General features: G+C 46.6%; 1 protein-coding gene across 1 annotated transcript in view; it reads left to right on the forward strand.

Moving 5' to 3' along the window:
- The first annotated feature begins 5,791 nt into the window (after window positions 1-5,791).
- Window positions 5,792-27,940, forward strand: part of LOC144687422 (troponin T, cardiac muscle isoforms-like) — a 63,756-nt gene continuing 41,607 nt past the window's right edge. Inside the window, exons 1-3 of the mRNA XM_078553558.1 lie at window positions 5,792-5,848; window positions 7,287-7,331; window positions 25,484-25,505. The gene's annotated coding sequence lies outside the window, so the exon portion shown is untranslated. The remainder of the gene's footprint in view (window positions 5,849-7,286; window positions 7,332-25,483; window positions 25,506-27,940) is intronic.

Genomic DNA, 27,940 nt, shown 5'->3' on the forward strand with positions numbered 1-27,940 from the left:
TTCACTATCTGCGACTCCTCCAACCTTAGTGTCGTCTGCAAACTTACTAATTAGCCCAGTTACATTTCCCCCCAAATCATTTACGTATACTACAAAAAGCAAAGGTCCCAGCACTGATCCCTGTGGAACACCACTAGTCACAGCTGTCCATTCAGAAAAGCACCCTCCCACTGCTACCCTCTGTCTTCTATGACCAAGCCAATTCTGTATCCATCTTGCCAGCTCACCTCTGATCCCATGCAAATTTACCTTCTGTACCAGTCTGCCATGAGGGACCTTGTCAAAGGCCTTACTGAAATCCATGTAGATAACGTCCACTGCCCTTCCATCATTGATCATCTTTGTCACTTCCTCGAAAAACTCGATCAAGTTAGTGAGACACGACCTCCCCTTCGCAAAACCAAGCTGCCTCTCATTAATACGCCCATTTGCTTCCAAATGGTAGTCAATCCTGTCACGAAGAATCTTCTCCAATAATTTCCCTACCACTGACGTAAGGCTCACCGGCCTGTAATTTCCTGGATTATCTCTGCTACCCTTCTTAAACAATGGAACAACATTGGCCATTCTCCAGACCTCACCCATAGCCAGTGAGGATACAAAGATTTCTGTCAAGGCCCCAGCAATCTCCTCCCTTGCCTCCCTCAGTACTCTGGGGTAGATCCCATCTGGCCCTGGGGACTTATCCACCTTAATATTTTTCAAGATGCCTAACACCTCCTCTTTTTTTGATCTCAACATGTTCCAGGCTAACTACACACTCTTCCCTAGACAAATTGACCTCTAAGTCCTTCTAAGTAACTCACCTACTGACTTCCTAAAGCCTGTCCACCATCTACAAGGCACAAGTCAGGAGTGTGATGGAATACTCCCTGCTTGCCTGGATGAGCGCAGCTCCAACAACATTCCAGAAGCTTGACACCACGCAGGACAAAGCATCCCGCTTCTTCAGCAGTGGCAGCAGTGTGTACCATCTCCAAGATGGACTGCAGTGACTCATCAAGGCTCCTTTTGACAGCACCTTCCAAACCTCTAACCTCTACATCTCAAAGATCAAGGGCAGCAGATGTATGGGAACACCTCATACCTGAGAGTTCCCCTCCAAGCCACACACCTTCCTGACTTGGAACTATATCACCGTTCCTTCAATGTCGTTGGGTCAAAGTCCTGGAACTCGTTTCCTAAGAGCACTGTGGGTGTACCTGCACGAGATGGTCTACAGTGGTTCAAAAAGGCAGTTCACCACCATCTTCCCAAGGGCAATTGGGGATGGGCAATAAGTGCTGGCCTCGCCAGCAACACTCGCATCCCATTAAACCATTTGTGATGCAGGGGAGAGTCCTGAAATAAATTGCCCTTCCTGGGCACACAACACTCCTGCTAGCTTGTCCGTAAAACATTGGTCTACTGCTGCAGCAGATTTTTTAAAAGTGGGGTTTAGGTGTCATAAATTTAAACATGACATATTTTATTTTTGCTAGGTACATCGCTATTGTGCAGGGATGGCAGACATTGAAGATGTCTTGGAAGAAGTGCAGTAAGTATTACATAATATCCATTTTATAACGGTTAAGAGCAATGGGTTTATTTTGTTCATTTGAATGTATCATTTGCACATTTTCTTTTGCTAACAGGGAGAAAGTGGAAGGTAAGACATTACCAATACTATAAAATATTTTAAAAATTTACTTTGATATTTCCAAGATTGTCGGTTTTTCTTTTTTCCACTTTCTTTTCTGCAGAACAAATGCCAGCCATAGAAGATATGAGATACATATTTTCCAACATATCTTGTTTTTTACTTGCAGCATTTTGTGATGAAACAATAAAATGCCTTGGGTTGGAAATGGAGAGAAGTGTTTATTAAAAATGGCACTGAAATTGTACAGCATATTGATTGTGTGGGTGTAAAAGAATTTAAAGTAAGCCAAGCAAAATGGAATGAAGTTGTTGAACAGCCACTGAGAAGTTTGAGAATGTAAGAGCAGTTTGTTATCTGTGAACTACCATTTCCTAGAGCAATCAAAGAAGGTTACTTTAGGTAAAATATTCACTTTGTCTTTCCCGAACTGAGACTTGTCAAACAGGAACTTGTGTTGGAAAATCACAAAGCTGTAACCCAGGATTTTCCATCCATCAAAATAAAAGAATGTTAAATCGTGGGTTGCTGATAGACTAACATGTACACCCAGGGAAAAGACTTGCACTTGGAGCACAATAAGGTTGTAGCCCTGTTTCCCACCTGCATTGGAAATTGGTGTATGGTGTCTCCAACAGGAGCTCCTGTCCACTGAGGGTCCTCGCTGACAGAGCAGGGTCATTGAACTTACTCTTGTGTATCTTTTTCTTAAGTATGTTAACCATTCTTGAGCACGAGAGCATATTTACCAGTTGACAGGATTAGTGTTGCCGGCACAGAGCTGGGAATTCGGACTGGCTGTCCACTCCATTAACAAACTACATGGTTTCCAGACAGCTTTTTAGACCAGCCTGGTGTATGGAAGGATTTCACATAACTACCTAAAGTTAACCTAAACTTAATTGGTGTAAGTACAAGCCTTGCCTCCGGTTTATCTTTGTGTGCTTCATACTCCATTGTTTTGCCCTATGAAGGGACTAAACCCTGGAGACTCTTAGGAAGGAAGAAGTAGAGTTGGCAGCAGCAGGATCAGCTGGAAGCTTAGTGCCAATGAAGAACCAGGATTATCACCACCCACCAGCTGCCACAATATTTTTGTCAGCCAATTAGAAAATGCACCACTATGCAATCCCTAAAGCAAGATCTTTACACCCACATGAATGCCCCCAAATGGTATACTTTTTTAGTTATGAGGAATATTCAGGCCAACAATAATGTAAAGAAAAAGCTAACGCCACATGATTTATTACACTTCATTTCAGTTACACATTTTAATCAATGGAACATTAAAAGCCACCCTTATGCAAATCCCTAGACCACTGGGCATAATTAACAATTTGGGTGCAAATTGTACTAGATTGATGTTAATTTTAAGAAGTTTTTTTAGGCATAAACCAATTTGTATATAGCTGAACTTAAAAGCTGCCAGGAACCAAAGCAAGTAGGCAGTGGATTTTTTTTTTAAGCTTGCATTTTAAATACATCAAGGATTTTTTAAGTGGTAACATGGCGCAGTTTATTAATACAGTTGAAAATGTGTTTATCGCAAAAGCATTTTTAACGGTGTCTTCACCGCCACTTGTGAATAACCAGATTTTTTATTTAACCAAAGACTTTTATACAGAACCATTTGCCAGTTACATTGGTGTACTTAGTCTATTAAGTACTTAAAAACAAATGTCAATGATGTCGCTGCTTAATTTTAAGAGCCTCCTCAAAGTTGCAAAAACTGACACAATTAGCAAAAACTCAATTTGATCTGGGGGGCATGCACAGTTTTGTGGATGGGGTTAGCTTCTAGCTTGTGATGTTTATTAAACGAGTGCAAAAGGCTGTAGAAACTTAATTTGCACTTAATTCCTCAATATTTTGTGCTGATTTGACTAATTTCAAATTGTGCTGATCTTTTCAGCACAACTAATGGAAACTTAAGGCTGTAGTGTCTGTTCACTTTCCCAACCACCCCCCCCCCCCCCCCCCCAAAAAAAAAGTCAGAGGAGATATTTGAACCCAAAGCTAATATTGCAGCCTCAGTTCCTGTCAGCATTGCCCCCATTGGTTCTATTGCTGTTGGCCCCACTACAATGTTCATAGATCTGACCGCTAAGGTTGACTAAAAAGACTTCCCACAAATTGGAGCTTGAATCCTTTATACTCTTGGACATTGAGCAGTTTTGGTGGCAGACACCTCCATTGCACTTTTTTCCCATCTGGCCTATCAGATAGGCTGAGCCCTCGAAATTCATATTTCTGCCTTCTGTCGCAAGGTTAGGATCCAAGCTCCCCTTCCAGTAAGCTGCTTTCTGGGCTGTCATATTACCCTGCCATTGCTCCTGTGCACTTGTTCTCTCCTTGGCTTTCCATCACTGGGAGATCTGTTTGTAAGTGCTAGAGCTATAGGTGCTGCAGAACTCAGAAGAAATGAGTTTGGAGCCTTACCTTAGCAGCAAAGCTTAGATCATTACACTTCTTCTGTCATTACAGCTAAGTTCTAAATGCAATGCTTCCATCATCAACCTTTTAGGCCCCTTCATCCCCCTGCTGTTGGGCACCTAGCCTGGGGACTTTTCTGCCCTGTGTTTGGAGGAGTGCTTCCCTCCTTTCTTGACCAGAACCTTTTGAAGCAGTGTCAGAAAATCTTGGGGTGGGGGAATGGAGGCTGCTAGGGGCAGTTTCAGTGCTTCCTCTGTGTGCCATTTTCTTGATGTGAACATTGTTGGCAAGGCCAGCATTTATTGTTCACCCTTCATTGCCCTTGAGAAGGTGGTGGTGAGCCTTCTTCAGGACTCCGGTGGTTCAGTGTAGTGTAGGTACCCACAGTGCTGTTATGGGAGTTGGCTTGTGACCCAGCAATGGTGAAGGACCAGTGATATAATTCCAAGTCAGGATAGTGTGTAGCTTGGAAGGGAACTTGGATGTGGCGCCCCTATGAATCAAGGTTGCAGGTTTAGAAGGTGCTTTTGAAAGAGTCTTGGCAAGTTGCTGCAGTGCATCTTATAGATGCTGAACACTGCTGTCACTGTGCTGGTGGTGGAGGGAATGAATGTTGAAAGTGGTAGATAGGGTATGGATCAAATGGGCCCCTTTGTCCTGGATGGTATTCATCCAGGTGTTGTGGGAGCTGTATTCATCCAGGTGTTGTGGGAGCTGTATTCATCCAGGTGTTGTGGGAGCTGTATTCATCCAGGTGTTGTGGGAGCTGTATTCATCCAGGTGTTGTGGGAGCTGTATTCATCCAGGTGTTGTGGGAGCTGTATTCATCCAGGTGTTGTGGGAGCTGTATTCATCCAGGTGTTGTGGGAGCTGTATTCATCCAGGTGTTGTGGGAGCTGTATTCATCCAGGTGTTGTGGGAGCTGTATTCATCCAGGTGTTGTGGGAGCTGTATTCATCCAGGTGTTGTGGGAGCTGTATTCATCCAGGTGTTGTGGGAGCTGTATTCATCCAGGTGTTGTGGGAGCTGTATTCCATCACACTCCTGTCTTGTGCCTTCTAGATGGTGGGCAGGATTTGGGGAGTCAGGAGGTGAGTTACTCGCCACAGAATTCCCAGCCTCTGACATGTTGTTGTAACCACAGTATTTATGTGGCTAGTTCAGTTCAGTTTGTAGCCAATGGTAACCCGTGGAAAGTTGATGGTGGAGGATTCAGTGATGATAATGCCGTTGAATATCAAGGGGTGATGGTTAGATTCTCTCTTGTTAGAGATGGTCATTGCCTGGCACTTGTGTGGCATGAATGTTACTTTTGATTGCAGCCAAGATGCACCTCCCCTTTTTCTAAAGAGTTGGAATCTGCCTTTAAATGGCAATGTGTTTACCTGCCCCCACCCCACCCCACCCCAACCCCCACAATTACGCAGGTTGCCAATGAACAGCATAAGAAGCACTGGCAACTCATCAAGTTTGATCAAATCATGCATGAACACTAAAAATGTTTTTGCTTCTCGTGTGTGATTGGTGCATTGAGCAATTGTGCAGTGGCACTGAATGAATTTTCCAAAACACAAACCTCAGCACAGAGCAGGTACTAATCTTGAGATGTATGTGAGCTCTCTAGCACCTGGATAAACTCGCTGACTCATTGATGGTGCCATACATGAATTTCTGCACAAAATCAAAAGTGTCTTTTTCAGTTGCTGTTCAACTTGCTATTTAAAACTTTTATAGACGAAGAAGAACTAGTAGAGGAAGAAGAAAAATTGGAAGAAGGTAAAATTGTTGCCTACGTCCTTAAAGTCACCATTTATTGCTCTGCTGTTTTCACCCCACCAACTGTCAACTTTATAAGGCCAACTTTCTGATGGGCACTTCCTGTGTAGAGCCTTGTCCACTTGGAAATCGTGGATGTGCTCAGTACTATTTTCCGATGGGTACTCCCATCAGGCTCAGTTTGATGCACCTTGAAAATTGGCCCTCACTAACAGCTTGGTTCTGTTGGTGGTGACTTAAGCTCTGGGTCAAAGATTACAAATTCAAACCCTGTGCCAGGATATAAGCACATAGGCTAGCCGAACACCCTACTGCATTACTGAGACAGTGCTGCATTTTCAGAGGTGCTGTCCCTTGGATTCAAGGTCCTGACTGCCTGTTCCTGTGGTACGTTCAAACTCCCATAGCATGTACTCAATGGAGAATAACTAACTAGTTCTCCCTGTGCCCTGGCTAACATTCCTAATTTCCACCATCATTGGGTTATCTTAGTTTAGTAAAAAGATAATTATTAGGAAAACACTTTTCATGTGTTTTGGATGTAATAATCCATGATATGTCGTGGTCATTTGCATCATGAAAAGATTGTGTCCTAAAGTTATTGTGACAGTGGGCCTCTTTTTTTTATTCTTTCATTGGATGTGGGCATTGCTAACAAGGTTAGCATTTGTTGCCATCCCAATTGCTACACCTTGAGTGGCTTGCTCAGAGGACAGTAAAGAATAAGCCACATCGCAGTGGGTCTCGAGTCACATGTAGACCAGACAGCCGATTTCCTTGCCTCAAGGGGATTAATGAATCAATTGGGTTTTTTTATGACTATCTATGATAGCTTTATAGCCATCGTTACTGAGACTAGCTTTATTTTCCAGATATTTTATTATTTGATTTTTTCTTTTCATTAAGTTTAAATTCCACCAGCTTCCATGGTGGGATTGAACCATGTCCCCAGACATAGACCTGAGCATTACTGGTTCAGTGGCATTACCACAATGATGCCAGCTCTGTTCCTTTTACTGTCTTTTGTGGTCATAATTTTGGAAAGTTGAAAAGAAATCATCTTCCAGACTTCAGTGCCAAACAAGCTTATACTCTTATATTAAATATCTATCTGCAGATTTTCAATTGTTTTTGGAATAACCAGTATTTACCTGTAATGGATAGAAAATGAATGCTGCTTAAATCCCTTAAAATATCCAATGTATTAACATAAATGAATCATACTGATTTGTGGAAATCACCACAACATGATCCATCAAGCTGCTAGGGCAAACCACTAAGATGAGGTGCTGAGTATTAGATTGTACACCACTAAATACCAGCACACCATCAACTTGTTCTTTATCAAAAGCAAGCAAGCAATGGTGTGGAACATGTGCCCTGACTTTTCAGAACCAGACACTAATTTGTTCTTCTTCTTTCCATATCTGACTGGCAGAAGCAGATCCCTCTGCACTTCAGGCTGAACAACCAACCCATGAAGGTACAAATGTTTGTCCATAAGCTGCTACTATCTTTTACTGAGATGCAGTCAGTCAAAATTGTAATAACCTTGCAAAATTGTTCTCTTATTACTGGCATGTGCAATAGTCACTTTTTTTCCACGTTGATGCATGAAGAGGACTTGCTAAAAATATAGGGTGGAACCTTCTGCTCTGAAGTCTAAGCTCTGGTGGGCACAGAAGGGGGAGTGATTCATGCTTGGTGGGGTGGGGTGGAGACAGATGGCTGAACACGTGTGATCTTCTGCTGTTCAGCTCATTATTTATGCATCTGCAAGGAGCTGATCGAATCTCGGGGTGGGCAGGAAATCACCATCCCCGACATTACCTCATGGGGTCAAAAGTCCGGGCATCAAGTTTAAAGGGCACCTGGACAGCTATTCACTCAATGCAGGCCAGGAGTTCCAGATTCTGCATCCACAAGAATGTCAAGGAGAAGATCGCAATGTGTGGCCCTGCAGTTCAGCAATGCCTCCCTGCAGATTCTCCTCTAGGTTGTTCAGGAAAAGTTGAAGGCCTTGTTTCCCAGGGATGCAAGCAGGAGGCCCTCTTGTCTGACCATGGCGACCTGGACAAAAGCCTCAGCAGAGGTTAGCTCCAATGGGGTCCAGCCCAGAGACTCCCAGCAGTGCAGGAAGAGGCTGAGTGATGTGCTGTGCTGCGCCACAGTACGTGCACCATCTGTTCACTGCGAACTGACACTCAAGGGTATCAGTAGTATAAGTGTGCGAGTGCAAAGGGATGTGTTATGATCCTTGGCCAAGGCTGCCAAGTTGTTGGTGAGATCCAGTTAAGGACCAATAACATTTTGTTTAAAGTAGACAAAGTTGAGATTCAAGGTGCTTACTAAGTGAATAAAGCCATAAGACTCCAAGTTTTGAACAAACAAAAGTAAACTTTACTATGCAAAGTTAGAAAGATAACACAATTTACAATATCTAGCTTATTTACACAAATGTTAGAGTATATGAGGTACATGTGAACTAACAAGCAACCTGTGGTCGAACACAGCGCACTTCACAATAAATGCCACATGTGACCAAAACAGATTCTGTTAATTTCTCAATAACAGACATTTGCAACACTCGAGTCATCCAATCTCACTGAAACTTCAACTATCTCATGAGGATTTCCAGTCTTCACCTTCAAAGACCTTGCCTTGGAATTCTATCCAAACGTCACTCCAACTCGGATGGCTTCACCGATGGCCCACTTCACAGGTTTTAATCTTGTCTCTCGAGATTCCGTCCCCCTAGATTCTCGAGTATTCACCCAAGCACCAAATTACAGGCAATGCTTCAGATCTTTGCGCAAGCTGAGCAGAATGCTACTGTTCCAAAGGGTTACCTTTTGAAGCAATGGCCCTCTTCAATCACCAGGGCTTCTCCTGAGCCCTCAAAGTCTGCTTCCCTCAGCCCTTTCTCTAGCTTGGAGCCTGTTTCTCTGCTCTTTTTTTTTTCCAACTTAACTGGGACCTTTTCTTCCCCCTGTCTTTGTCCCTTACCTGGGACTTCCTCTTGGGGCATCTCCCACCCCTCTCTTGTGCCCTCCCTGGGACACTTGCTGGCTATGGTGCTCTGCTCCCAGTCACCTGGCTTCTGTTTTCACGCCCTTCTTTTCCCCTCTATGCGCAGGACCCGTCTTGGGCCTGACTAACGTAAAGATGCTGAACTGCGCATGTGTAGAAAGTTGGAGGTCAGTCGGGACTTGGAGTTCCTGACCTACGTGCTCATCAAGGTGAGTTTGGATTGCAGCAGATGGAACACCTGCACTGAATGCGTACCAGCCACTTCATAAGGGGGAAAAGGGCACCTCAACCTCCCTCCCTCCAGGTGCCCCCTCTGAGTCGGGAGGTGCCATTGGGCACCCACATGGAGGAGTGCCAGCGAGGCACGCTGGGGGCTTCATCCCAGGACTCTGTGCTCTGCTGCTCAACCTTTGCCAGTGCCCCCACCGCCTCCAGCAGGTCAGGCCGAGGAGGGTTCATCTGCACCTGAGCAGGAGGCCCTTAGCAGGCTGGGAACCTCACGGCTTCAGGCCACCAGAGGATGCCTGCCAAAGTCCTCACAGTCAATAGAGCATAGCAGGCTGCCTCCACCTCTGTTGTGGATGTCAGGCCTGCACCTAGACGTAGCAGTAAGAAAATAAAAATGTAAGAAGTATTGAAGGCACACAGGTCGCACAGGTGTACGCTCATTGTATATATTTTAACACTTGAAAATTTATGTTCACTTTCACTGTTTGGAAATTTCCTGGATTCCATCTTGCTGCAAGTTGCTTCAGTAGTTACGGGCATTTCGCAGTCCGGAATGTGTCATAGGGTCATAGAGGTCTACAGCACAGAAACAGGCCCTTCGGCCCTTTGAGTCTGCGCCGGTCAAACGAGCACCTAACTATTCTAATCCCATTTTCCACCACTAGGCCCATAGCCTTGTATGCCATGGCATCGCAAGTGCACACCCAAATACTTAAATGTTATGAGGGTTTCTGCCTATACCACCCTTTCAGGCAGTGAGTTCCAGATTCTTCCTCACATCCCCTCTAAACCTCCTGCCCCTTACCTTAAATCTATGGCCCCTGGCTATTGATCCCTCCACCAAGGGGAAAAGCTTCTTCCTGTCTACCCTATCTATGCCCCTCATAATTTTATACACCTCAATCATGTCCTCCTTCAATCTCCTCAGCTCCTGGGAAAATAACTCCAGTCTATCCAATCTCTCCTCATAACTAAAACTCTCCAGCCCAGGCAGCGTCCTCGTAAATCTCCTCTGCACTCTTTCTAGTGCAATCACAATCTTCCTATGATGTGAATTCCAGAACTGCATGCAATACTCTAGCTGTGGCCTAACCAGCATTTTACAGTTCCAGCATAACCTCCCTGCTCTTATATTCTATGCCTTGGCTAATAAAGGCAAGTATCCCTTATGCTGCTTTAACCACATTTATCTACCTGTCCTGCTACCTTAAGGGACCAGTGGACATGCACACCAAGGTCTCACTGACCCTTGGTACTTCCCAGGGTCTTACCTTTCATCATGTATTCCCATGCCTTGTTTGTCCTGCCCAAGTGCATCACCTCACACTTATGTGGACCCACATCAGAGTCCAATCACGAACTCCCATAAATTCTGTTCTCCAATATTATCAACATAATGATTACTCAATAATCCCACATGTGCATGATTAACCACTGGCTGTCAGTTGTGTGCTGCCTGGCCACTCCTCATGCAAACCATTACTTGCAGCTCACCATGTTCTGACCTCTGTAAATGTGTTCATTGAGATCATCTGCTGCTGTTAGCCTGATGTAAGATGTGGGGGATACCTCAAGTACCCAAGGGGTATTAAATCTGTTATGAGTGGCAAGTAAAATTATAGATGCAGTTTCAGGGCTGAGACTGAAGCTCCACATTAGGCTTGCTCAAACGTTTCATGTCGGGGGGGAGGCCACATTGCCATTTGTTTCTCAGTCATGGGGCCAATTGACAAATTTCTGAAAGATGTGGTTTGGCACAACATTAAACTTCAAAGAAGTGCTGAGGTATGAAGAAAAGCAACCACTTGTTGAGGTGAAAATAAAGCAATGTTAAAACAATAAATTGATCATTTTTTGAAAAAGTAATTAATAAAGTTGAGCTTTGAGTGTGAGGGGTTCAGTGTTCAGCTCACTCCTAGAGTCAGGGTACTCACTCACTCGTGTTGGAGTGTGGGGGTGAGGGTGAGGGTGAGTAAGAATCCTCTCACTGGGAGTGAGCCAGACCCCCGCCAACAGACTCTCTCACACCACATCTCATTCACAGTGAGTGGCATGCAGTCTGTTCATGAACTAAATCTATCCTTCCTCTCTCACATGCATCAGCAGGTCCAGGCAGAGGAGTAGAGCCAACATAAGCCCCAGCCCACCTCCAGGAGGATGCTGAGCAGTCATCCGAAGATTCGTCACTGTGTTCACGTGCACCGTCCACCAGCACAGAAACGCACACATCAGTGGGTCATAGTTCTTGATTAGGCTCGGGGTCACTTTCTGTTAACACCTCAGTGACATGTCTCTGCAGCAGTCAGAGGCAGGGAGAACCCAGGTCTAGCTGGAGACGAGCCACTCGCTGAGTCGGAGTCAGATGAGCCCCTGCGAGCGGCCACCAACACAATGCCGGTGGTGAAATATCAGGCAGAGTTAAGAGGCAACCAACAGACTAGAGTGATGGATGGAGGAGTTTGTCCATGTCCTGTCTGATGTCATAGCTCTGCTATGCGAGTGCTTTAAGTTCACCATAGGAAGAGTGGCATCTGCCTTGGAGACCTTGGTCCAGCAGGTCTTGCCGGATATGCACTTGGACCTGCACTCCATCATTACAGGCATTGATGGGATTCATCAGTGGCTAGGTGAGAGGGGGACAGGGCGTCTTGACCTCACTCCAGGTGCCCCTTCTCAAGGAGTCAGGGAGGGCCCTTGGGCAACCACAGGGAGGATGAGTGTCAGCTGGACAAACTAGGGCCTCCAGACAGGAAACTCCAAGGTTGTCCAGCTGCTCTGAATCCCCTCTTCCTGTGACCCTATCAACCCCAGCTAGTTAGGCTGAGGAGGCTGCATCTGCCCATGAGCAGGAGACCCTTATCAGGCTGGGGCCCTCCAGGCCTCCTAGAGGACATCTGCCAAGGACAGCACATTACAACAAGGCATAGTAGTCGTCAGGCTGCCTCCACCTCTGCTGCTAATGTTGGGGGTGTACCTAGATGTAGCAGAAAAGTTAGAAAAATTCGGAAAGTTTGATATCTCTCTCTCTCTGAATCCTTCCCAGGACAGCTTCGACTACCTCCCCGCACACTGTTTTCCCCATTTACAGGCTGCAGATGTCCATTCCCCCCAACCTTGACCATCCAACTGTAGCCCAGTGTCAAGCCAGACAAGCCCATCGCCACTGACTGAACATGTCCTGCACACCAAAAGTTATACCTTATCTCAGTTGAGCACATGGGCCTTGCCTTTCCCTGGAGCGGGAGTATGACATTGGTGTGCCATGCACAGCCCTGTAGTATGGCTTGCAAAGCCCCAGGACTGCGTTTTTAATATCTCACCCTTTACTGTGAGGTACACACCCCCAGGACTGTCCTTAATCTCTAAGAGGATTGTAACTCTATCCCCAGTGGGGGCTACCCTAGATCGGGAGCACTCCCTTAATCACTTGAGTTCAAAGCAGCCACCTCTCAGACACTTATTTTGGGTCTGAGAAAGTGAACTTGGTCTCCCCCAAGAAAGATGACTATCCAGTGATATTACTTTTTTCCAGATATTATTTAACAGACTTTGTTGGCCAAGTTACAATTACCTGGATATTATAAGGGTTCAGGGGGGAGGTGGGGGGTCTCTTCAAAGAACTGTATCTTCCCACTTTCAGAAAATCGAGAGGTGGGTTCTTAAACTGCATACAGAAGACGTTATACTTTACTAACTTACTTACAAATTCATTTAAAAACTATTTAACATGCAATACACTTTAAATTGGGTTAGTACATCGCAATGTTAATGACTATAAAATGATTCTAATAGAGAATCCAGTGAAAAAGACTTTAAAATGCAATGCTATAGTTAAAAATTAGTTATGGATATCCATCAAACATTCAAAGTAATGTGTCACCTTAAATCCCCGAGTGGTTCAGTTGATGGGCAGTTGGACATACAAGCTGTCCACTTTAAGATATCCCACCCCTTGACCACCAGAGAAATATTGAAGGGTTCTCTATACTCTTCTGCAACGTCTCTGGTTTTCTGAAGGGAAACCTGAACATTTGTACCCTTCCAAAACCAGGTTACATCATCTTTAGCAGCTGTGGGTGCTGCCTCCTTGATTAAACTCCTTCTTTATTAACCCTTAGCACAATTAAATAATGAATTTTATTATATCAACACCGAGTGGATATCTGGTCAATGCATACTTATGATGTGTTCCAATATCCTTCCTGATTTCTTCCAATTGCTTCTATTTCTTCATAGTGATTTTAAACTTTTAATGGAAAAATAGAGATTTTTAAAAGTTGTTTTTGCTCTCCAGCTTGGATAGAGCTGTAGTCCTATAATTGTTTTTGTATCGGGTGTCTGATCATGTCCGAGTCTGATTCACTAAGCTAAGTTTTTTAGGGATGTCTTCATAATAGATAATGGGGATAGTACCGTGCTGTGCCATCATTAATCTTCCCTAAATTTCCTTTGCTAGTTAATAAGGCAATTAAGCTTTTCTCCATTTCCAAAAAGGGAATGAGGCCCAATGATACCTCGTGGATGGTACAGATGAGGTGATGTCTGTTTCTCGTTTGAAGCAGAGCTGCAAGGCTAGTGCTGCCCATGTATATGTTTGGGGGCTTCTGAGTAAAAATGGCTATCCATGAATCTGTTTCCATTTTCTCAATTCTAAAGTATAATGTCCTAATTGTATATGAATTCTACCTATTTATTTGTATACTCTCTCCAACCTGTTGGCCCCAGACCAGTGACTATGACTGTCTTTAAATGAGCTCCCCTGGTTCCTCATGACTGATAATAACACAGTTCTCCATTTTGACTGCCCTGCCGCAGCCAATGAGTCTCTGTCTGTCTCCTCTTGTGCCATATCAACTTCCTATTCTGAAGTCGGTGTACATCCCCTCCCATCAATTCGAATCCTGTCCACCCCTTTGTGTCTGCGCTATAGTCCTCCATGTCGGGCTCCAACTTCCCCACCCTTGGTCTCCCTCTGCCTACCATCATTTCCCTCCCCACCCCGACCTCCAACTTCTCCATACCCTATTACCCCCACCATGTATCATGTCAATATCCTGCAACTGGAGTGGCTGCACATCAGCAAACCAGAGTGCAGTTGAGGCATTCTGAGAGTGGACTACAAAGCTACCTTGACTTCTCAGCATATAAAGGTGTCAAGGGATATGGGTCTATGATCAAGTGGTGGTTGGGAGGCAGGAACACTATCATCCTCATCAATCTGCATGGAGGAGTGATGTTGAGGCAACTGGTGTTCTCGTGCTGCTCCTCTCTGTAGACTCACCTATCTGGTTCTGCTTGATGGAGCTCTTTGCCAGGTTGGTGTCCCCTTTGGGTAGATGTCAGGGTGCCATGAGTGCATCCCTGCCAAGGTTAGATTTGATATTGCTACCAAGTTGCCATGCTCATGGATTTTTAAGTGTATGGGTGAAATCACAATTCTACTTACAGGTGCCCAAGGTCATGGGAGAACAGAGTGCTGGGCACTTGTGCCAGGGCTCTCCATTATAGTGTAGTTTGTTGCATGCGAAGGATCAAGCCAACAGCAGGGCAGACAGTAACTAGTGTAATTTAATTCAGCCATCATAAATTAGGGAACATTAGAGAAAAATAATGCCTGTACCCACAAAGGTGCTGGGATCTCCCAGCCAGCAGAGAATAGAAAACTAAGAAGTTCATCAAATGTGTCAGCAGCTTACTCAGCCTGGAATCTGGTAGCTATCAGATTGGCATGGGGCCCATCTGCCATGTCGTAGCCCTGCTATGGTCTCAGCATGTTGGCTGGGTGACATCCTGGCCCTTGTCAGCTCCATCCCGTCTCACTCCTCCAGACACAGGGGGAACTTGCAGGTGATGGTGTTCTGTCCCAGTTGCAGACCATCCTGACTTGGAAATATATCGCTGTTCCTTCACTGTCACTGGGTCAAAATCCTGGAACTCCCTCTCTAATAGCACTGTGGGTGTACCTACACAACATGACTGCAGCAGTTCAAGAAATAAGCTCACCATCGCTTTCTCAAGGGCATGGGATGGGCAATAAATGCTGGCCTAGCCAATGACGCCCACACCCCATGAATTAATAAAAACAAAATTTGACAGGTGTTAGTGGCAGGAGGAGCTTCTGTTGGTGTGGCAATCGAGGACTGTGCCAATGGTGGAGGGGCAGAGGAGAGGCAGCCCCCATTAGAAGTGCTCTGAGAGATGCTTCCAGATGGTGGCAGCAGCTGCTCATCCTCTGCCACGAGGACCGATTAGTCCTCTCTGCCTTCCCTTGAGGTCCCAGGGGCTGGCTTAGGGTCCTGGATCCCAGTCCCCCTGTCTCTGGACCCTGTGCAGGTCAGAATGCATACCCATGATTGCTTCTGTAATTCAGTGGGTTTGATCCTCCAGGACAGTTGTCAGCCTGTCCACGGAGGAAACTTGGCACTCTGAGGAGTGGGTGATCACAGTGCACATGGCCTGGACAGACAGCTCCACAGTCTAGGCCAGAGCATGCAACCCACCTGGTATATCCGCCAACTCTCCACACACATTGCCCTGGACCTTCAGCATCTGCTGCCTCACAGACCACCCGAGAAGCTCATCATCCAATTTGGCCTCGGGCTCATGATCACCTTGAACACTCCTCTGAATGCCTGAGGCCTGCTCCATCACACTCCCGGACGTGTGAGGTGCCCTCACCAAATTGTTCTTGCCCTCAACTCGCTGTGTTAATCCCTGCCGAGATGTCAGAATCTGGCTGGTGCTTGGTGCAGGGAGAGGATGTGATGCTGCATCCTTTGACACTTCTCCCTCCTTGGAGGCTAGGATCACTCCCTCAGGGCTGAGGGGGTCAGCAGACGATGGTTCACCTGTGCAGGAAACATAGAAGAAAGGGCATTAATTGGCCTTTCACAGCCTTCATGGTTTGTGCAAGGACACAATATTTAACATGATTAGTACTATAGATTAGGAGATATGACACCTTGCAAATATTAAAGTACTTATAACAAACAGGGCTTCAACCAGGAAGCTTCCTGGCCTTTGAACGCATTAACCACACATGTACGATTCATGTCACCATGCCAGGCCTCAGTCAGCCTCCCCCTATTCCCATCTCATCCTCTGTGCCCCAGATCTGCTTTCAGCCCCTTGAACTCTCCCCAGCCTGAGGTCTTCCTCTAGTCTCGCCTGCTGTCGATGAAATGAGTCCATTCCGTGGATGACAACAGTAGAACCCTCCTGCAGTGGCGTGAGGATTGCCAGATCGGGCACTCCATCTCCAGTCCTGTTTCTCTCCTGGGCAACGTGGACCCGCTTTTCCTGAAACTGGTATGACATTGCACTGATGCTTATTCTCGGGTACCTTAATTTCAACACACACCCAAGTTCTGTGAGGAATGCATAGTCTGCACAATGATTGGCAGCCAATATGCTGTGTACCTTCCTGAGCACTACCCCAACCCCCCTCCCAACCCCACCACCACCACCACCACATCACCCTCATCAGAGCCATAACAACACTGGGCATTGGGGGCCACGAGCAGTGACATTAGTGCATAATGCTGCCTTGACCTTCTGCTACTGCTAAGGAAACTAATGGAACCTTGGGGAAAAACAGGACAATTCCCGTAGTATTTCAGGGCCCTTGAGTTTCATACAGAGTGGCCACAAAATTAGATGGGCAGCACCAATGTTTTTGGTACCGTGGGGAATGTTTCTCGTCCATACTGTGCGCGCACACTTCTGGTGCGGACCACAGCAGATGCTATTTTGGGCAGGTCATTAGCTTGGGGGCTAGGACTGTGCACCAGTAGGGTTGCCAACCCTCCAGGATTGAACACCAACTTCCAGGACACTACTGTGTGCAGCCCTACAGAAAAATCATCGGGACGCTGAAAAAGATTGTTTTTTTTTGTCATTTTCTTTGAACATTTTTCTTTAGCACATATAAAAATATTGAAAATGGTGGGGGAGTAAATGCCTGTTTGGCTAACAGTTAAGCATCTTCCAATTGGGTAGCGAGTCTTTTTGTTTTCCAGTTGACGTAGAAAAGCAGTGTTTCACAAGGGTGAATGTATTGGCTGATTTAAAGGCTGGAGCCTGGGGGCAAGTCAATCCCTGGGGCAGCAGCTCAGAAACCCTAGAAATTTGTTGGAGGATGGACAACTGACTGCTGTGGTACTTTGCAAGCTCCTTTGAACACTGGTATCCACAGCCATGATGACAGCAGTCTGAGCATTCATGGCAGCAAGCTGAGCTTCAGTCTGAGCTACCACTGCAGCACTCGGACATTTCGTAAGAGCATAAGGAATAGGTGTGAGAGAGTACCATTTTTGGGCCAAGTTGCCCTGTTGCAGGCTATTAACTATTATAATTATACAGAGCCGATTTTTTTTTTCTCTATTTTGGCAGTGTTTGCAAGTAGCCTTGTCTGCCGGCCATGCATACTGGGAAATTACAGCACTTGATACACCAATTCCTTCCTAATTTTCATGGATGTGAAATTGAGGACGGTGCCCTCTGATTTCCTGCCCAGCAAGTCCAAAAGTCAGCCCTCCGATTACATCTCCAAACGTTTTAATCTGCAAACAAATATTAACTTAAAAAAATAAATACAAAGCTTTATGAGCAATTTAGAAGCCTAATTCTGTTTGCTCAGTATTTTAGCGCAGCAGCAAAGACCATCCAACCCTCATTAACCATAGATTCAGTCAGGCAAAAATCCTGCAAGGAATTTGCTCAGTAGAAGAGCCTATTAGAGGGTCAGATGAGAATGGTGAGCACTTTTAGCAAGCAAGAATCCATTTGGGATCATCTTTGCATTGAATTGACCCTACAATTTCATATTTGCATTTGAAAAAATCTATGATGTAGCCTTTTAATTTGCCTGATAATTTACTAGATAATCTACTTTTTTTGGTGTTGCTTAATGAATAAATGTTGGCTAGGGCAGGAGGAGAACTCCCCTATTCTTCTCCAAGTAGTATCACTGGATATTTTACATCCACCTCAGTAGGCAGACAGGAGCCTGATGTTTAACTCCATTCTTTTTTTTAAAAATTCTTCAATTTTCATGCACTTTGCAGAAGTCCCCCAAGGTAGGTTATTACTTATTTTCTGAATTCAAGTTTCTGCTTGACCCAAATAATGAAGCAGTACAAGTCGATCCTTTAACAGACCTCCTTTTCAAGTAAACCATACAGTAGCTCTGTTCCTCAGCAAAACATTTGAGCAGTGTATGGATTAAGTACAACCATGTACTTAATTTGAAAAATATAGGATGATCATTACCCTCCCACACTCCCAGTAAGATGTGGTTGATGGGTTAGGAGGATCAGGGCTATAGTGTGGAAGCGCTAACACCAAACTATTCTCACTTTTGGAGTGTGGCTCCCTACTGGGACTGCGGGGTTGATGCAAATTTTAATAACATTTAATGTTATTACCTAAGCTATGTTTTTATTAGCTTGCAATGCTTAATGCTTAGATCTGCCAAGCCTGTTAAGCTTAGAACAATGTTAGCATTTATGTTTTTTCTGTATTAAATTGTCATTTTAAAACAAGAAAATCCTATGTCCTAGATGCTATTTGGGGGGGCGGGGGGGGGCGAAGAGAGTCATTTAACCGATTGTCGGGTGATAGCAAATCAAGTGCCCGTTTTACACACCATCTGATCATCTTTTCCATTGACTTAAAAGTAAATCAGGTGCAGCACTTGGCAGTTGATTCACAATTGCCTAGTGATTAAAATTTAAAATTACCCAACTATTTTTGCCAATTCCCTAAAATCACTTTTTCCCCCTCTTTTTAGCAGGAGAAGCAGAAGAAGGTATATTAAATTTTAAGGACTCATTTTTGTTTCAACTGGACAGTTTTTGCATGGACTGTGTTCTCCTTTTAACGACTTAATAGGATTACAAGCGGTTAATATTGGTGATTTTTTTCTGAGCTTTGGTACAGTGACAAGCACTTGTAGACAAGTGAAAGACTTTTGTAAATGAAAATCAAATCAAAATTGATTTATAATTTTCATTTTGATGCAAAGTATAAATGAGCAAGCTAGAAAACCTAGGAATGGCTGTATTAAACCTCATCTGGTCAGGTAGACTGTTTCAGAACCACTGGTCCAAAGTGACACATTAGGTTGGGCACCACACTGAATTGAGTGTAAGTCCAGCCAAGATTGATAGGAAAATTTCTCCTCTGTCTGCTGGGTGCAGAGGTCCTATATGTAAAAAAAAAAAGGATTTTATCAGTTCCCAGTGAAATGGGTCTACAAACAAAACTATCCCTAATTTGTCATTCATTGGTCCACGAATGCTCGGTTTTGGAAGTGAAAAGATATCATGCAATGAGAATACTTTTGAGGTTGGGCGGTTGTGGTGTGTTGTTGCGCAGGAGAAGAAGGATCCTTAATATGTATCTGAATTATACTTGACTTCAGTTGATCAGGTGGCCTGCCGACTTCGGGGGTGGGGAGGAGGTTGGAGGCTCGTGGTGCAATCATGGTGATTGCAATTTGGAGGTTTCATGTGGGGAGGGGGCGTTGGGGGAGAGTAGTGGCCTGGTGGGATGAGGGGGCTTGAAATTGGGACATGGTGGAGGGTGGTCAGAGGCCTTGAAATGGAATTGGAAGCTTCGTGGGGAAGGTCCCTGGGATGCTCCTCAGAATGGTGCCCGGATTTAGGAGGTAGTTGTAAAGGCACTCGCCACCATCCTCATCTTGATGAAGTTGCCAGGTTTCCTGATGCTTGGGAAACCCTGTCAACCAAAGTTAAAGTTGAAAATCTGGATAATGCTTGCAGCCTCGTTACCATATTTAAAGCTGCAAACCACCCCCTTGTATTGGTTGGTCACCCGTCCACCTTCTGATCTCAGTTGAAGCTGGAGATGGGAGAATTAGAAGTAGGTTTGGGTCAGGCTTTCAATCTTTAACCTCCTGCATAACCTAAACCCGCCTTTTAAGGTTGTAATTGAGGACCAAGGATCATCAACACCTTTTTTTGGAAATAATCTTTGGGAAGAATTGATAACTTGGTTGCCTTCTGTCAAAGAAAAGTCAACATCTGGTGTATGAATAGAGCCTAAAAGGGTATTGATGAACCTATTGGGTTTTTCCAACAATCCGATACTGATTCCAGTTTTCTTCTTAACTCCAGAATTTAAAAAAGAAAATTAATTCAACTTCTCAAACTACTCTGGTGGCATTTGAACTAGTTCTCCGGATTATTGATCGGGACTTCTGAATTACTAATCCAGTAATATAAGCACTATATGACCATAACCTCATTTTTGAAAAATTAGCATTTAATCTCACTAAATTTAAAATCTGTGATTTTGTAAAACTCGAGAGAGGGCAAAATTTTCAGGGTGAAGTACGGGGGGCGAACCCCACACGTCAGGGCGTAAAATGACGCATGGTGACGCTGGGCGAGCGTCCCAACCTCACCACGCGCCATCATGATATTTCGCTGGACGGGTGCACGATGCAGTGCGACGCGCGCCCACCATTAATTAAGGGGCTAGTTAAGGCCCTTAACTTGGCAGTCGATGCCGATTTTCAGGTGCCTGTGCGATCTTCAGGTCGGTGCATGGGCACAACGGGCAGGCAGGTAAGCGACTTTTTAACAAAACTCATCCACGGGCGGGATAAGAGGGCTCAGTGGGGTTGTCAATCTGTTCTGTGAAGTATTTATTACAGAAAGTGTTTTAAACTTGCCTGTGTGATCTGTAGCAGTTCAGAACAAATGCCAGCAGCTTCCTGTGTATTTTGAACCTTCAGCTCAGCACTCTGCCGTCAGTGATCTTTATCGGGCCTGCAGCTTTCCAGAGGCCTCCCTTTAGCCTAGGTATGGGTTCTGACATCTCCACTGGAGGCAGCTCCTCTGAGGAGGAAGGGAGGGCTGGAATAAAGAGGAGGCCAGGAATGGACAATCAGCCTCCAGGGGAGCCACCTTTGGGAGTACGGGCGCAGGGCCAAGAGGATGCTGATCACAGGATGCTGATTCTACAATTCTCTGCAAGGTACCCAGGCAGCTCCCACGACGCCTACATCCTCAGACACTCCCAGGTGCCGGGGCTCTTCAGTGCTCTAGCCCGGCTGAATGGATGGCTGGTGGGTGACAAGGGCTATCTCCTCAAAAGGTGGCTCATGACGCCTCTCCATCATCCAAGATCAGAAGCTGAACAGTGGTACAATAGGAGCCACGGCTCCACAGGGCTGTGGTGGAGAGAGCCATCGGTCTTCAGAAGGTCCGCTTCCGATGCTGGACCGCTCAGGGGGCGCACGCCAGTACCCCCCAGATCGTGTGTCGGTGATAGTGGTAGCATGCTGCGCTCTCCACAATCTTGCGCTGGAAAGGGGGGACGCAGTTGATGATGAAGACCTTGATGCAGTGGATGCGGCTGCACACGATGACTCCAGTAGTGGCTTGGAGGATGAGGAAGCACAGGGCAATGATGAGGCGCTGCATGCCGACCCGGAACTACACCAAGGAGGCAAGGACACCCAGGAGACTTTACTCCAACAAACCTTCAGCTAGCTCCACACAAATGGATCTGCAGGACCAGCATTGCCTGGCGCATCTGTACGCGGCACTTAAGTGCTACATCTTCTACTTCATCAGCTGCAACTAAGGGCTTAGTACAGAAACATCAATGTCCACTCAAACACTCATGATATGTCTGTGAAACATACAAATGCAGCAAAAAGGAGCCACCCTCAGCCATGGTAACACATGAGGGTTTTATTTTTATCTATTATATGGTGCAACAAAATTAATTCCAAACGTTGTAACAACGTTAAAAAATATAAATTCCCTAATCTAGGGCCAACACAAAAGCACCAGTGAGAAACCCGTGATGTGCCGAAGGTGCCTTATGTTTACGTTCACGGGTGCTATGTCTGGGTGCCGTCCCATCGCTCGGAGTGGCTTCTGAGACAGCCTGATTATTCTGCTGTCCTGCTGGCTTAGATGACCTTGGCGGACGTCCTCTGGCCCGTGGAGCCTGTGCTGGACCCGCCTGGGAGGGAGTGGCCAGTTCCACAGCTGCCGTCTCCCCAGACGTTGCAGCCTCAATGGATGCAACAGACACTGGCAGTGGGGCGGAGGAGCTGCTGCCCTCACCCGGAGCGCCCTGAGAGGTGCCCGCAGAGACGACAGGCAGCTGCTGCGCTGACGAGAGGTCACTTCAGACCTCCCTGCTCACCGCAGATGGATGGGCACCGAGCTGGGACACTTGGTGCCCAGACCATCTCCCACATTGCCAATGACCAGCTGTGGCCACTGGCACAGTGAGGGCTTGCAGGTCCAAACGTATCCCCAGGAAAAGCTGGTTATTCTGCTGGAAGCCCCTCTCCATGAGGGTTGCCAATCTCTCCGTGGAGGAAGCCTGACACCCTGACATGAGGTTCATGGCATCACTGATGCTCCGTGTGGACTCTTCCACCATGGAGACCAAGCGAAGCATACTCTCATGCAACACTCCCAGATGCTCCTGCACACCTGGCCGCTTTTCCTGCAGCTGCTGCATGGTGGACGACTCCAGAGGCACATCACCACGGCCCGACTCAGCAGATGCCTGGTCCCCTGCAGTCCTCCGGCTGCTGGCGCCATCGGCACTCTCTGCCTCTGCCAGCTCCTCCAGCGATTTTGAAGTGCCTTCTCCACTGTGCCCCGAGACACTAGCCGATGTATCAGTTTCCATCAATGTGGTGTTCTCTGTGCTGGTGCCTGCCTCGCTGAAATGCTGTGACGCAGGCCCCTCAGGTGTGAGAGGGGGCATCTGCACTTCCTCATGGCGGTCATGCTTTGATGCTGAAATTAACAACAAGGACAGTGGATCAGTTAACGTGCACACAGTGACACACTTCATCCCTTTCCCCCCAGGCTCATAATACGCTCAACCTTCCAGAACCTAAGGAGACGAATATTGGTGGGGTGGCAAATAGTCAGGAGGAGACCCTAACATTACAGGTGGTTACAGACGGGCTGGTCAGATGGCCTAAGGAATGCCACATGGAATGTTATGTGGATAAGTGTGAGGTGATACACTTGGGCAGGACAAACAAGGTACGGGAATACACGAGGAGTGGTAGGACCATGGAAAGTAAGGACGATCAGAGGGACCTTGCTGAGCATGTCAACAGGCCCATTAAGGTAGCGGGACAGGAACATAAGGTGTTTAACAAGGTAAAAGCCATACTTGCCTTTATTAGCCGAGGAATAGAATGTAGGAACAGGGAGGTCATGTTGCAAGTGCAGAAAACACTGTCGAGGCCACAGCTCCACTTCTGCGTTCAGTTGTGATCAGCGCTTCATGGGAGGGATGTGATTGGAGTGGAGAGAGTGCAGAGGTTCATGACCAGGATGCATGCTGGCCTGGAGAGTTGGAATTATGAGGAAACATTGCATACACTGGTGAAATTTGCTGTGGAGCACAGGAGATTGATGGGTGACGTTATTGAGCTTCATAACATTATAAGGGGCATAGATTGGGTGGACAGAAAGCAACATTTCCCCTTGGTGGAGGGATGACTAACCTGGTGGCATTTAATTAAGGTAAGGGGCATGAGGTTAACAGGTGAGGTGATGAGGAACTTTTGGACAGAGTAATGTGGGACGCACTGGCTGAAAGGGTGGTGGAGGTACAAACCTTCTTAAGTTGCAATAAGTATTTGGATGTGCAGCAGCGATGCCATGACATATAAGGCCATGGGGATAGTGTTCAGAAATGGGATAAGGCGACTTTGGAAGGTGCTAGACACGCGCATCTTCGAAGGGCCAAGGGACCTTTGTGTATGACCCACACGTCTGACTGTATCAGTCTGTGAGTGAGCAGTGTTGCTGCATTAATGATTGCAGCAATCATCAGTGCTTTGGATGGTGGGAAGACAGAGCGGATGGGACTGTGGCCTCAAATACCTGGCCGCTGGACCCCAGCCTCGCCGACACTTGTGGACCTGGGCGCATGGCGGTTTTCTAGCTCCAGGGCCTGCTGTTTGAAACAGCTCAAGCTGGGCCTGGCCGTCTCCAGTGCGCGAACATTCATGTGCGTTATGCACATATTTTTCTCCCGCAGAACAGAGGGCCATTTATTGGGGCTGATCGCTCATGTATTCTGCACACATACGCCGCACCCCAACCACAGTGGCCCATCTGAGGCCTCCAGCACCTCCTCTCCCCGCTACTGCTGATCAGTCACCCAAATATCGTATGGCTGCTCCCAACTGCCACCCCCCACCCCACCCCCAACAGCAACCTTGGACACATTGTGTCCATCATTTCAGAAACACACGGTCTTGGCTTCCATGGCAAGGAGGCACAACTAGTTGCGGCGCCGAGGGCACCAGATGGCACTTGGTCATGACACCTTGAGGCTCCTCTTCCACCATCTCATCACTGTGAATAGGGCGTGTTGGAGTTCTGAGTATGTGCCTAGCTGCATCTCCTGCAGGTTGCACCCAGACTAGTCATGTGCAGCTAAGACCAACATATGGTGCAGGGTGAACCCATCTTCTCATTAACCACTGAAGCTGATGTAAGTATGGTCACTATCTGCTTGACCAGCCAGCGTACAACAAATGTCCAACATGAGTCAATACAGTCACAACACTAAGACATGGGGGTGGGTGGGGGGCCCTCAAAGACTAAGGCTACCTGCTGGTTTAAATGCCCAAGGCCAACATGGTGCTCACCCTTCCAGAGCGCAACAAATCGCTGAACCGCTTACGGCACTGGATCAGGTTCGGCGCACCACGTCCCAGGAGCTCACCACCTCCGCCACCTCCTCCCAGGCACGCTTCGTCATGTTGGGGGGGGACCCTCCTCCTTCCATCCTGAGGAAACAGCACCCCCCGCCATGCTGCCACCTCCTCCACAAGGGCAGCAAGGCAGTCATCGGAAAAGTGAGGGGCACATTGGCCCCCCCGCTGGCCTACCCTGCAGTCTGCCCTGCTCCTGGCCCACACCCTGCAGCCTGCCCTCCTCCCCTGGCCTTCCCTCTACATTGGCCTGCTGTGCAGATCCCCTGAGGTGCCACCTGTAGCTGGCCATGGCGAACAGCCTAAAGGAGGCTGCCTGGCCTTTTTTTAAACAGGCTGCCGGGTCGCCATTGGACCCAGCGGTCCGTGCATGCCCGCCACAAATTTAAGACTCCCGCTCTCCACGGGCCTTAATTGGCCTGCCTGCGCAAAATGGCGGCGCGGCCGATCGCGGTCGCCCATGACAGCTTCAGCTGCACCCACCCGGCTAATGGAAAATTAAAGCCATAAAGTAGCTGACAAATTCTTTATATATTTGTAATTCTGAATTGACCAAAACTAGATTTTGTTTATAATAGCCTAGTATCATGCATTTATTAATGTGCTGGTTGATTTTTTTTATTTCTTTGTTACAGAAGAGGCAAAGCCTAAACCAAAGTAAGTCATAAATGCGAACGCTTATAGAACACAAGCTAAACAGTATTAAAATATCTTGTGAAATCTGTCTAAAAGGGACGCGGTCTGGGCAGCAAATTGCAAATGCCCAGCCACTTCTGTTGTATTGATGTCTTGATTCAAGATACAGTTATAGTGTCTCAAAACTGGCAACCTCAGGACTGAGACCATGCCAGATTTCGGATCTTGCCCATTTTCGCGAAAAGGTCCCGAAGCATTTCACAGTACCTATAGTATAATTAGCCAAAGATTGACAGTGATCAAGTCTAAGTCACAGCCACACTGAAGCTGGATAGTGCTTTGGTAAGGCCACAACTTAAAAACTATGTTCGCTTTGGGTCACTGGAGCACTAGAGAAACATTCAGGATGGAAGTTATGCAGAGAAGTGCCACTCCCTGAACTTTTCTGAGCAGGGTCAGTTGGGGTCAAGGGTCACTCTGACCACTCGGAGGTACAGGAAACAACAGACGCACAAAGCGGATAACTACTCTGCATGCCACCACACCGGTGCAGCAACCCCCTGAACAGGCCAGTAAGTTATTTTCACTCATTTAATAGCAATTAAAATTCTTGCATGGCCCACTTTAAAAAAAAAAATGACTGGTTTTCGGACGCCTCCAGTTTGGATAGCCCAATTTTGAGGTACTGTACTTGTATTTCCTTATTATTCATGTATCTTTGTTTAATACACTGAATACCATCAGACTGGCACAACATTTACCAGTTTTTTCAGAGTAGGCTGGCTAAAGAACCATGAGCACACACTCTGTCCTATCCGCTATCTGTTTAGAAACCAGACTGTCAAAGAAGTGTGGGATTCTGTTCTTATTTAGGGCTAGATTTTCGCTACCAAGGCCAGGCAGCTTGAGTTGGGAAATTTTTCCAACTCAGCAGACCTACCTCAGTAGAAAGTGCACCATCAGACCTTATTTTCACTCTGGGAAGTCGGGTAGAAGAGATCAGAGGCAGAAGCGGGTCCCGGTGAGGAGAAGGGCATTTTGTGTCTCTGGCCGGATATAAAGGGTTGCCCTGGATGCCATTCATTCTGAGAGGGAGGAAGCTGCAGGACTTGACAAGGTTTGTAGGAAGCGACGCCAAAAGCAGTCATGTTAGTAGAAACTAAATTGGACCAACTAGTTGTAAATGCTGCAAGAGGTGGTCCATCATGGGCATTCCATAGAAACGAATAGATTTTAATGCTGCCTATTGCATTGTGTAAGGAATGACACAGTAATCACTCACTGGCAAAGTTTCACAACATCCAGCCATGCAGAAGGTTGCATCTTAGCAGCTCCAGCAGTACAGAATCATACAGTGCAGAAGAGGCCCTTCGGCCCATCGAGTCTGCACCAACACATGAGAAACACCTGACCTACCTACTTAATCCCATTTACCAGCACTTGGCCCATAGCCTTGAATGTTATGACGTGCCAAGTGCTCATCCAGGTGGTACTTAAAGGATGTGAGGCAACCAGCCTCCACCACCCTCCCAGGCAGCGCATTCCAGACTGTCATCACCATCTGGGTAAAAAAAGTTTTTCCTCACATCCCCCCCCTAAACCTCCTGCCCCTCACCTTGAACTTATGTCCCCTCGCGACTGACCCCTCAACTAAGGGGAACAGCTGCTCGTTATCCACCTTGTCCATGCCCCTCATAATCTTGTACACTTTGATCAGGTCGTCCCTCAGTCTTCTCTGCTCCAACGAAAACAACCCAAGTCTATCCAACCTCTCTTCGTAACTTAAATGTTTCATCCCAGGCAACGTCCTAGTGAATCTCCTCTGCACCCCCTCCACTGCAATCACATCCATCCTATAATGTGGCGACCAGAACTGCACACAGTACTCCAGCTGTGGCCTCACCAAGGTTCTATACAACTTCAACATGATCTCCCTACTTTTGTAATCTATGCCTCGATTGATAAAGGCAAGTGTCCCATATACCTTTTTCACCACCCCACGAACATGCCTCTCCGCTTTCAGAGATTTTTAGACACACACGCCAAGGTCCCTTTGTTCCTCAGAACTTCCTAGTGTCATGCCGTTCATTGAGTGCTTCCTTGTCAATTTACTCCTTCCAAAGTGTATCACCTCACACTTTTCAGTGTGCCATCTGCCACTTATCTGCCCATTTGACCATCCCGTCTATATCTTCCTGTAGCCCAAGACACTCAGCCTCACTGCAGTTAAGTCATATCAGCATTATGCCTCGGGGGCTGTTCTCTGGACTCTGCATGCAGATCCTTAGCCCTGTCACATACCCTTTCACCTTGCACACATCCAAGCGTGACCACCCAAAAGTACCCTGCCATAGCCCTTACAGTTGCACACGGTCTTTTCAGGTGATTGTGACTCTGAAGGAGCAGACCAGCAATGTCAAGTCAGCTCAGGAGCACTCCCAGCACTTTTGGCGTGC

Source organism: Cetorhinus maximus, chromosome 12 (genome assembly GCF_964194155.1).
Source record: "Cetorhinus maximus chromosome 12, sCetMax3.hap1.1, whole genome shotgun sequence".
Classification (NCBI taxonomy): Eukaryota; Metazoa; Chordata; class Chondrichthyes; order Lamniformes; family Cetorhinidae; genus Cetorhinus; species Cetorhinus maximus.